The following is a 10,233-nucleotide window of genomic DNA, read 5'->3' on the forward strand; positions in this document are numbered from 1 at the left end:
TCTCTGGTTTCTAACACACTAGCTAGTAGCATTAAGCCCGGCTAGCTCAGTCGGTAGAGCACGAGACTCTTAATCTCGGGGTCGTGGGTTCGAGCCCCACGTTGGGCGAAACTCTTGCTTTGTTAGACAACATGAGTGGTGAAGGACGATCATGTATAAGAAGAGTCACCTGTCATGCTGCGAGTCATTAGTCAAAGATGTGTCATGTCAGGACCCATCTGTCAAATATGTGTCATGTAGTGAGTCAGTCATAGATGTGTCATGTGGTGAGTCAATAGTCATAGATGTGTCATGTGGTGAGTCAGTCATAGATGTGTGACTATTTTAGCATCACTGGGGTACTTGAAGGTAAACACATGTGGTGTATGTGTAGTTACTATCAAAGTTCCGGTGTTTGTACAGTACAGAGAACACATATATATATATGTCAACTGTCTCCCTAAATGTCCACTAGAATAAAGTTAAGTTGTCGTGATCTTAGATGTGACTCTTACTCACACATAATCGTCCTTAACCACTCATGTTGTCTAACAAAGCAAGAGTTTCGCCCAACGTGGGGCTCGAACCCACGACCCCGAGATTAAGAGTCTCGTGCTCTACCGACTGAGCTAGCCGGGCTTAATGCTACTAGCTAGTGTGTTAGAAACCAGAGAAACCATTATCTATAAGTAACTGTTCGTAGTGACGCGGTTAACATCATACTAAGGTCCCAGGCCTCAGAAGTAAACATAATCTGTCTGTCTGTCCGTCTATATATAACGACGAAAGTTACCTAAGGTCCAGTTCTCAGACCTGGGACTGTAGTAAGGCCTTAGGAGACTCTCTCCCCCTCAGTGTGGGGACGCCACTTTTAATATTGTATTCGGCTGATGCCAGACCAATTTAATCAGCAGAGGAGATCAAGTCACTCTACGGCCAGGATATTTATCTTAGTTTGTCTGGTTTCTAACACATAGAGAACTAGTATAAGCCGGCTAGCTCAGTCGGTAGAGAGCACCGAGACCCTTTGTGAGTAGCTCAGTTAATAGTACACTGTTCTAACAACAGTTAAACAAGTTTGAAATAATAAAACTCTGATGGTTTTCTGCTGAACTGCAGATTAAGTACGACATGATCATTGCAGGCAGGACTGGGGGGTGACCGGAAGTCAATGCAGGCAGGTGACGGGCAAGCCGAGAGTCAATGCAGGCGAACACCAAGTCGACCAAGGTGACTTTCCTCCTCACCCCAAGTATCCTCCCCCATAGAAAGACACCTACCCCGACACCCCGCTCACTGTAGTGATAGCTTGAATTCACACCTCAAGGAGAGAGAGGATTGGCAACGCTAAGTAGGAAATGCGGGATTGAGGCCAACTGCACCTCAATGACGCTAAAATAATACGACATCTTTGAGTAATGACTCACCAAATGACACATCTTTGACAGATGGATCCTGACATAACACATCTTTGACTAATGACTGGCAACATGACATCATGACAGGAACAGGTACCCGAGTTGACACTTACTCACATCTGATGGTCCTCCACCACTCATGTTGTCGAACAAAGCAAGAGTTTCGCCCAACGTGGGGCTCGAACCCACGACCCCGAGATTAAGAGTCTCGTGCTCTACCGACTGAGCTAGCCGGGCTTATACTAGTTCTCTAGTGTGTTAGAAACCAGACAAACTAAGATAAATATCCTGGCCGTAGAGTGACTTGATCTCCTCTGCTGATTAAATTGGTCTGGCATCAGCCGAATACAATATTAAAAGTGGCGTCCCCACACTGAAGGGGAGAGAGTCTCCTAAGGCCTTACTACAGTCCCAGGTCTGAGAACTGGACCTTAGGTAACTTTCGTCGTTATATATAGACGGACAGACAGACAGATTATGTTTACTTCTGAGGCCTGGGACCTTAGTATGATGCTAACCGCGTCACTACGAACAGTTACTTATAGATAAAGGTTTCTCTGGTTTCTAACACACTAGCTAGTAGCATTAAGCCCGGCTAGCTCAGTCGGTAGAGCACGAGACTCTTAATCTCGGGGTCGTGGGTTCAAACTGCATTGGCAAGCCTCTTGGCACATTAAAACAACATAAGTGAAGGACAATCATGTATAAGAAAGTCACCTGTCATGCAAGGTCATTAGTCAAAGATGTGTCATGTCAGGACCCATCTGTCAAATATGTGTCATGTAGTGAGTCAGTCATAGATGTGTCATGTGGTGAGTCAATAGTCATAGATGTGTCATGTGGTGAGTCAGTCATAGATGTGTGACTATTTTAGCATCACTGGGGTACTTGAAGGTAAACACATGTGGTGTATGTGTAGTTACTATCAAAGTTCCGGTGTTTGTACAGTACAGAGAACACATATATATATATGTCAACTGTCTCCCTAAATGTCCACTAGAATAAAGTTAAGTTGTCGTGATCTTAGATGTGACTCTTACTCACACATAATCGTCATAACCTCATATTTATGTAAAGCAAGTTTCACTGGCATGGGGGCTCGGGCTCCAGATGGGGGAGTCGTCTTCGCTCAGCTCTATCTATAAGTAACTGTTCGTAGTGACGCGGTTAACATCATACTAAGGTCCCAGGCCTCAGAAGTAAACATAATCTGTCTGTCTGTCCGTCTATATATAATGACGAAAGTTACCTAAGGTCCAGTTCTCAGACCTGGGACTGTAGTAAGGCCTTAGGAGACTCTCTCCCCCTCACCCCTTCAGTATGGGGACGCCACTTTTAATATTGTATTCGGCTGATGCCAGACCAATTTAATCAGCAGAGGAGATCAAGTCACTCTACGGCCAGGATATTTATCTTAGTTTGTCTGGTTTCTAACACACTAGAGAACTAGTATAAGCCCGGCTAGCTCAGTCGGTAGAGCACGAGACCCTTTAGCGGGTAACAAAGTTAATAATTACACTGTTCTAACAACAGTTAAACAAGTTTGAGAAATAAAACTCTGATGGTTTTCTGCTGAACTGCAGATTAAGTACGACTGTAGTCATTGCAGGCAGGACTGGGGTGACCGAGAGTCAATGCAGGCAGGCCTGAGGTGACCAGGTGACCGAGAGTTAATGCAGGTAGGCCTGAGGTGACCAGGTGACCGAGAGTCAATGCAGGCAGGCCTGAGGTGACCAGGTGACCGAGAGTCAATGCAGGCAGGCCTGAGGTGACCAGGTGACCGAGAGTCAATGCAGACAGGCCTGAGGTGACCAGGTGACCGAGAGTCAATGCAGGCAGGCCTGAGGTGACCAGGTGACCGAGAGTCAATGCAGGCAGGCCTGAGGTGACCAGGTGACCGAGAGTCAATGCAGGCAGGCCTGAGGTGACCAGAGTGACCGGGAGATCAGCTGTAGACAGGCCTGGGGTGACCAGGTGACCGAGGAGTCAATGCAGGCAGCCTGGGGTGACCCAGGTGACCGAGAGTCAATGCAGCAGGCAGGCCTGGGAGTGACCAGGTGACGGAGAGTCCAGTGCAGGCCAGGCCTGAGGTGAGACCAGGTGACCAAAGGTCAATGCAGACAGGCCTGGGGTGACCAGAGTGACCAAGAGTCAATGCAGAGCCCAGCCTGGGGTGACCAGGTGACCGAGGAGTCAATGCAGAGACAGGCCTGGGTGACCAGGTGACGGAGAGTCAATGCAGGCAGACCACCAGAATTTGACCGGGTGACACTTTCCTCCTCACCCCCAATCCCTCCCCCCATGAAGACACCTACCCCGCCTTCGCTCACTAGTGATAGCTTAGAATTCACACCTCAAGGAGAGAGAGGATTGGCAACGCTAAGTAGGAAACGCGGGATTGAGGCCAACTGCACCTCAATGACGCTAAAATAATACGACATCTTTGAGTAATGACTCACCAAATGACACATCTTTGACAGATGGATCCTGACATAACACATCTTTGACTAATGACTGGCAACATGACATCATGACAGGAACAGGTACCCGAGTTGACACTTACTCACATCTGATGGTCCTCCACCACTCATGTTGTCGAACAAAGCAAGAGTTTCGCCCAACGTGGGGCTCGAACCCACGACCCCGAGATTAAGAGTCTCGTGCTCTACCGACTGAGCTAGCCGGGCTTACTGCTAAGAGCTTGTGTGTTAGAAACCTGAGAAACCATTATCTAAGGGTAACTGCTAGTAGTGATGCGGTTAAGATCATACTAAAGTCCCAGGCCTCAGAAGTAAACAACGGATGCCTCAAATGATTCTCACAGTCTGTCTGTCTGTCTGTCTGTCCTGTCTATATATAACGACTTCAGTGTGTGTGTGTGTGTGTGTGTGTGTGTGACTGCGCACAAGGTGGTGTAATGTGCGTCGTGTGGCAGCATTATGTTAGTCTTAAGGTACAAGCACTGCTTGCTCCCTCTCGCTTTCAGCTACTGCCGCTGGTTAGCCCGTGTGGTGAACCGGGAAGCAACTTGCACAGGTCCTCGCCTGTCAGTACACAGCCTCGTCACCATCAAGATATCTGCTGTGCCTCCTCGTGGCAACACACGGTAACTGGGTGCCTTGTGGGCCCAGGCTAGAACACCAGGGGATCTCAGAGCAGCAGTGGGCCCCCCAGGAACGGCGCATAGGCCCACTGACATGTGGACATGTCCTGGTGCCTACTAACCACTGCCCCGCTACCTTGCGGATTAACCTTGGCAGGTATAAGGCTACGGGAGTAAACCCCAAACAAAAACTCTGCGGTGGAGCCCTGCATCAGGCTTACAGAACTTCAACAAGACCCCAACGGCGGTATAGGTGGAAGAGGTGACCAAATTGAGAACCCAACAACTTCACTGATGGATGAAGGCAATGCATGATGGACAGGCTACTGAAGCGAAACCCAACAAACTGGGTTGTCGGCAGTCCATTGCCACTTTCCCTCTCCCCAGTCGTTACAACACTGGATCAAGAATGGGAAGAGCCAAGATGTGTGGTTGCAGCCTGCGCTCCCGCCTCACCACATAGATCACCTCATGCGCACCATCATCTAGCTCATCATACTTCACATCACCTTTTAAACCCCCTATACCCCCAAAAGTCTTATGGCGACAGACGAGTGGCGACGGAGACAGGCACAGATGACTACCTGGACTCTCCAGTCACAACTCTACACATGGGCGCCATAAATAAGATGACCATTTATGCACTGGGATCTAGGCAGCAGTGCAATCCGGTCCTGCCTGTGTGACTGGGCAGCCCTTTCGAGGAGCCACTCTACTCACCCCATAGGGGGAGAGGGCTAGAAAAGGTGCCCTAAACATAGCCTGCCTAAGGAACCAACCTGACTGGGCAACCGCACCCAGTAAGGTCATCCTTAGGCAGTGGAAAACACAATCATAGTCACAGATTCAAACAAAAACAACTATACAACCTCTTATGGTCGCTGCATGGAATGTCAGGACCCTTCTGGATACAGGCACAAATGAGCGTCCTGAAAGAAGAACTGCCCTTGTGGCAAAAGAGCTGGCTAGGTGTAACATCGACACAGCAGCCATTAGCAGGGAATTTATTGGGTCTTGTTTATAATATATATATATATATATATATATATATATATATATATATATATATATATATATATATATATATATATATATATATATATATATATATCTTTTTTATTATTAAACCTGCTATATTTTCATTCAATTTAAATTTCAATTGTTTATTCCTTGATAGAGGAAGCGGGATCCTAGTGCTGTCACTAGGTACCCCTGTACAATGACACCAGAATCATCTGGCAAGTGTGAAAAGTATATACAGTATAAATATTATAAAGGGGCTTACTAAAGCCTAAGGAAGGAAGGATGTTCCTTTAACACATAATTAATATTATTTACAAAATATCTGGCCAGTATTGGGAGGATCATCGTGTCTCCGTCAGGGGGTCGTGGAGTGGTGGTCCAGCAGGCGTCACGGAAGCGTTGTGTGTGGGGACATCTTAGGAGGTAGTGGATAAGGGTGCGGCTGTCGGGTCTTCTGCATAACGCACAAGAGCGTTGCTCAGGGGATGTGGGGATACCAATCTCCCAAGCAAAGTCATACCCGATGATGATACGGGCAGCAATCACGTCCCCCTTCCGCGACCCTTTCCCGTAGACGTACGAGAAGTCAGGAAGTTTACGGAGGACATCGTACCATGTGGGCGGGGAGTCCAGGGGGATGGCTGCTTCCCGAGCTTCTCTCTGTTTGCGGCGGATTTGGGTCCTAATCTGTAAGAGTGTTCGAGGAACAACGTAGTCAGGTGTGGCCTTGTTGCAGCCAGTCTTGGCAAGGTCATCTGCTGCCTCATTCCCCAAGATACCGACATGACTAGGTATCCATAGGAATGTCACAGGACGGCCTTCATCCTGAAGTGTGGATGTTAACCCTCGTATTCGGAGGATGAGGTCCTTATTTTCCCCAGATCCAAATGCGATCCCGTCGAGAGCAGACCTGGAATCGCAGCAGACAAGCAAGGGGCAGAAACCATCTGCTTCTTCCTCAGCGAGAAGGGCAGCAAGGAGGGCTATTAGTTCAGCCTGAGTGGAGGATGCCCCGTCAGAAACTCTGAGAGACAGTTTGATAGGCTCAGGGGCATGAGGACGGGAGATGTAGACACCAGCCCCGGCCCTACCTGTAGCGGGGTCAACAGAACCATCAGTGTAGAGGACGACCCTACCTGGGGACCAGTGAGCGATCCTGGAGAGGTGGTATTTGCAGAGAATAACAGGGTTCACCTGGGATTTCGGGAGCGGTCCACCGAGGGCAATCACTTCAGGTTGAAAATCCAGCCAGGGAGAAGGAGACGAACCAACAGCAGGGGTGACAACAATATCAGGCAGGAGGTCGTGTTCCTGAAGGGCTCGGATGAGTGACCCTCGCCACTGTCTTCTAGATGGAGGTCGGCCTCGGACAGCAGGAGACAAGTTGGCTTGGACAGTTGCCCCGAGGATCCCGTAGAAAGGAAACGGCAGTTTTTAGGTAAAACTCCTGGACACGATCCTGTAAGGGGAAAGACCAAGTTCGGTATATAGAGAAGTAGAGCGTGTCCACTGAGGAGCCCCAAGGATGATACGAGCAGCTTTCCTCTGGATAACTTCGAGACGGTTGACAGCAGTCCGACTAATGTTGACGAGGGCAGGGGCGGCGTAGTCGACACAGGAACGGACAAAGGACTTGTACATGGTGAGAAGTACAGGGATGGTGGCACCAAGGGAACCCCTGCACATGGTAGAGAGGGGAGCGAGACGCCGAAAGCATATGTCTCGAAGATAGCGGACTTCAGGGATCTGACAACGTGTGCGAGTTACATACACACCCAGGTATTTTGTCTCATTAACCCAGTCCAAGGGCGTTCCTGATAAGAAAAGGGGTGGAGGTACAACACGACCGTGCCACATGGCTTTTGTTTTCGCAGTTGAAAGAAGGAAACCAAGTGAATCACACTCTCTGGAGACCAGATCAAGGGCTTCCTGCATGCTGAGGTAGTCAGGGGCTTGGAGGAGGACATCGTCGGCATATCCTGAGTGGACAACTTCTGTCGGCCACGGAAGTGATGCAATGGAGTGCATGAGAGTGTTAAACAAGGTGGGACTCAGGACTCCACCTTGAGGGGTGCCGAGGTTCATTTCTTGAACAGGAGACATAGAGCCTTCAACGCGAACCCGGGCCTGACGTCCAGTGAGGTAAGAGGCGATCCATTGTAGAAGTCTCCCTTTAACCCCTAACCGTGCAAGTTCAGCTAAAATGAGGGCAGGCTGAGCCGTATCAAAGGCTCCCTTGATATCAAGGAAGACGGAGACGCGGGCAGTCTGATTGCAATCTGATTGCAATAAAAGGAAGCAATGGAGTGTGCTGTGCTGCGATGTTGAATGAAACCATTGAGGGAGTTGTGGAAGCCGCCTATGGTGTGAAGAAGGCGACGATGGAGTATCCTCTCCATCATCTTGCAAACACAGGAGGTAAGACTAATGGGTCGATATTTCCCAGGATCTCCCGGCTTAGGGATGGGGATAATAGTGGCATTTTTCCAGTTGGACGGGAGAACCCCATGTTCATAAGACATATTGTAGAGAGCAAGCAAGGGGCCGTTAGGAATATTAGTACAGGCGTTGAGGACGGAGTAGGTTATCTGATCATCCCCAGGAGAGGTGTCTTTTCTAGAGCGACGAGCACTGTCAAGCTCGAACTGTGTGATGGGATGATCAGTGGGGGCAGGGGAGGTAAGAGCAGCACGAACAACAGGCTCAGACGCATCGATGCGGGCCTGCACTGCCTCCTGCATTGGATCTGGAAGTGCCTCTGGGGAGGAAGCTCGTGCCCAGTCCTCCATTAAAGAGCAGGCAAGGGAGGCGGGATCAGGGTGGGGAGGAGGCCTCCGTCGAGTACCCCGTATAGCATTAATCCGATTCCATACATAAGAGGGTGACGACTGGAACGATAGAGACCCCGTGAAGGATAGCCAGTCCGCCTCACGTATCCGACGGCGCTCCTGAGTTGCAAAGGAGCACCAATTTTTGAAGTCTTCCCAGTCCTCTGGAGACCGAGACCTCCGTATGGCAGAGTGGAGATCACGGGTTACCTGCCGGAGATGTCTCATGGCAGGGATACGATACCAGTAGTTGGTGGCACTTCTGGGGTGACGGGGAGGGCGTGGAGGGGTAGCGCGATTGACAGAGTCATACACGGCATCAACAAAATCAGCGCTGTAAGAGTCAAGGGACTGAGGGACAACATAGGAATCCGCCCAGGTAGAAAGGTATTGGGTAAAGGAAGGAACAGCATCTTGTGTGAGACGAAGGCGAGGGGATCGATAAGGAGTTGATGTCGGGGCAGAGAAGGAGAGCCTGAGATGGGTAGTAACGGCAAGATGGTCACTATACAGAGCAGGCTCGGTGCAGACGGTAGGATGAAAGGAAGTATGACCGTTCAATAGTAAGCCAACATCAAGGAAACTATGGGGGAGGCGAGTAGGATCGTCAGGACAAAGAAAGCGAACATCATCATCCCCATTAAGAAACTGTGAGAGATGTGATCCGTTAAGGGTACATGGAGTGGGATGATCCGGAGTAAGAGTGGGATGGCGGGCATTAAAGTCGCCAAGAACAATAGTGGGAACCCCATCATGGAGGTCGTGAAGAACCTGGGGGTCCAGAGAATTACTCTTGAAATGAACATTGACTACACGAAGGGTCCGGTCACCAAGAGTAAGGGAGACAGAAAGTAATTCAGACGGGGGTCCATGTGAGTCAGGTGAAGGGAGACGAACAGATGGAATGGTGTTACGCACAAGGGTGAGGAGGCCACGAGCCTGCCCACGGTACCGAGGCAGGGTGTAAACAGAATAGCCAGAGAGGCGGAGTGGAGTAACATCGTCTGTGATGGTTTCCTGAAGTAGAGCAACATCTACTTGATGGGAGAGCACAAACTGGGCGAGGTCTGTCCGGCGAGGTCTAAGTCCCTGGATGTTCCATTGTAAGAAGAGGAGGGAACGGCCTCCGGTGTGAGATGAGTCGGAGGGGCTAGACAGGGCTCCAGAGGAGGTACCAAATTCTGTTGAGAGAAATGGAGAGGGAGGAGTGGGAGAGCGAGGGATGGATCCTCCATCTCGGGAGATGGAAGGAGGCGGGTCATCAGGGCTTGCAAAGCGCGCCCCTGTTGGGTCAGGGTGTCCAGAATGAGTTGTTGTTGCTTCTGCAATGTCGCAATTGTTTTCACAAACAAGTCGAGTTGGGTTGAGAGAAGGTTGATTTGCTTGGAGTGGCGATCCAGACGGAGAGTGATTGTTTCCATAGAACCAACTTGGTGTACCTGTGCATGAGCTGGAGGTGGCGGCGAGGATTGCCGAGGGCCCGACTGGGCATGTGATGGTGGTAGCGACGGAGAGGGGCGGTGAGGGTTCAGTTGAGTAAGAGGTGGTGGTGCTGGTGAGAGACAGCGGGGGTCCGGGTGGGCAGGAGATGGTGGTGACTGTGTGGCAGGGCCGGCAACGACCTTGTTCCAAGAACGGTAGGGAGAGGGAGGGAGGGGAGAAAGGATGGGTGGTAGGGGTGATGGAGGGGGTGGTAGAGGAGAGGAGATCAATGGGAAATCCTTGGTGGATGGAAGAGGCGGTGGTGGATAGGATTGAGGTTTGGTTGACAGGGGCTTCGTCAGAGACGAGGGCGGTGGTACAAGGTAAGTTTTCCCCGGGCGAGTGCCAGGACGCTGTGGGCAATTGGCATTCCAGGCGTGGTGACTGCCATGGCAATTGA

The 10,233-nt window shown here is 50.1% G+C and overlaps 4 non-coding genes across 4 annotated transcripts; 1 reads left to right on the top strand and 3 right to left on the bottom strand.

The window, feature by feature from the left end:
* The first annotated feature begins 35 nt into the window (after positions 1-35).
* On the top strand, positions 36-108 carry Trnak-cuu. The gene has a single exon. It is a non-coding gene; the product is annotated as a tRNA-Lys (tRNA).
* Positions 109-545: 437 nt separating this feature from the next.
* On the bottom strand, positions 546-618 carry Trnak-cuu. Its single transcript has one exon. It is a non-coding gene; the product is annotated as a tRNA-Lys (tRNA).
* A 943-nt stretch (positions 619-1,561) lies between these two features.
* On the bottom strand, positions 1,562-1,634 carry Trnak-cuu. Its single transcript has one exon. It is a non-coding gene; the product is annotated as a tRNA-Lys (tRNA).
* Positions 1,635-4,011: 2,377 nt separating this feature from the next.
* Positions 4,012-4,084, bottom strand: Trnak-cuu. Its single transcript has one exon. It is a non-coding gene; the product is annotated as a tRNA-Lys (tRNA).
* Between the last annotated feature and the right edge of the window lie 6,149 nt (positions 4,085-10,233).

Source organism: Homarus americanus, unplaced genomic scaffold (assembly GCF_018991925.1).
Source record: "Homarus americanus isolate GMGI-L3 unplaced genomic scaffold, GMGI_Hamer_2.0 scaffold34040, whole genome shotgun sequence".
NCBI classification, from domain to species: Eukaryota; Metazoa; Arthropoda; class Malacostraca; order Decapoda; family Nephropidae; genus Homarus; species Homarus americanus.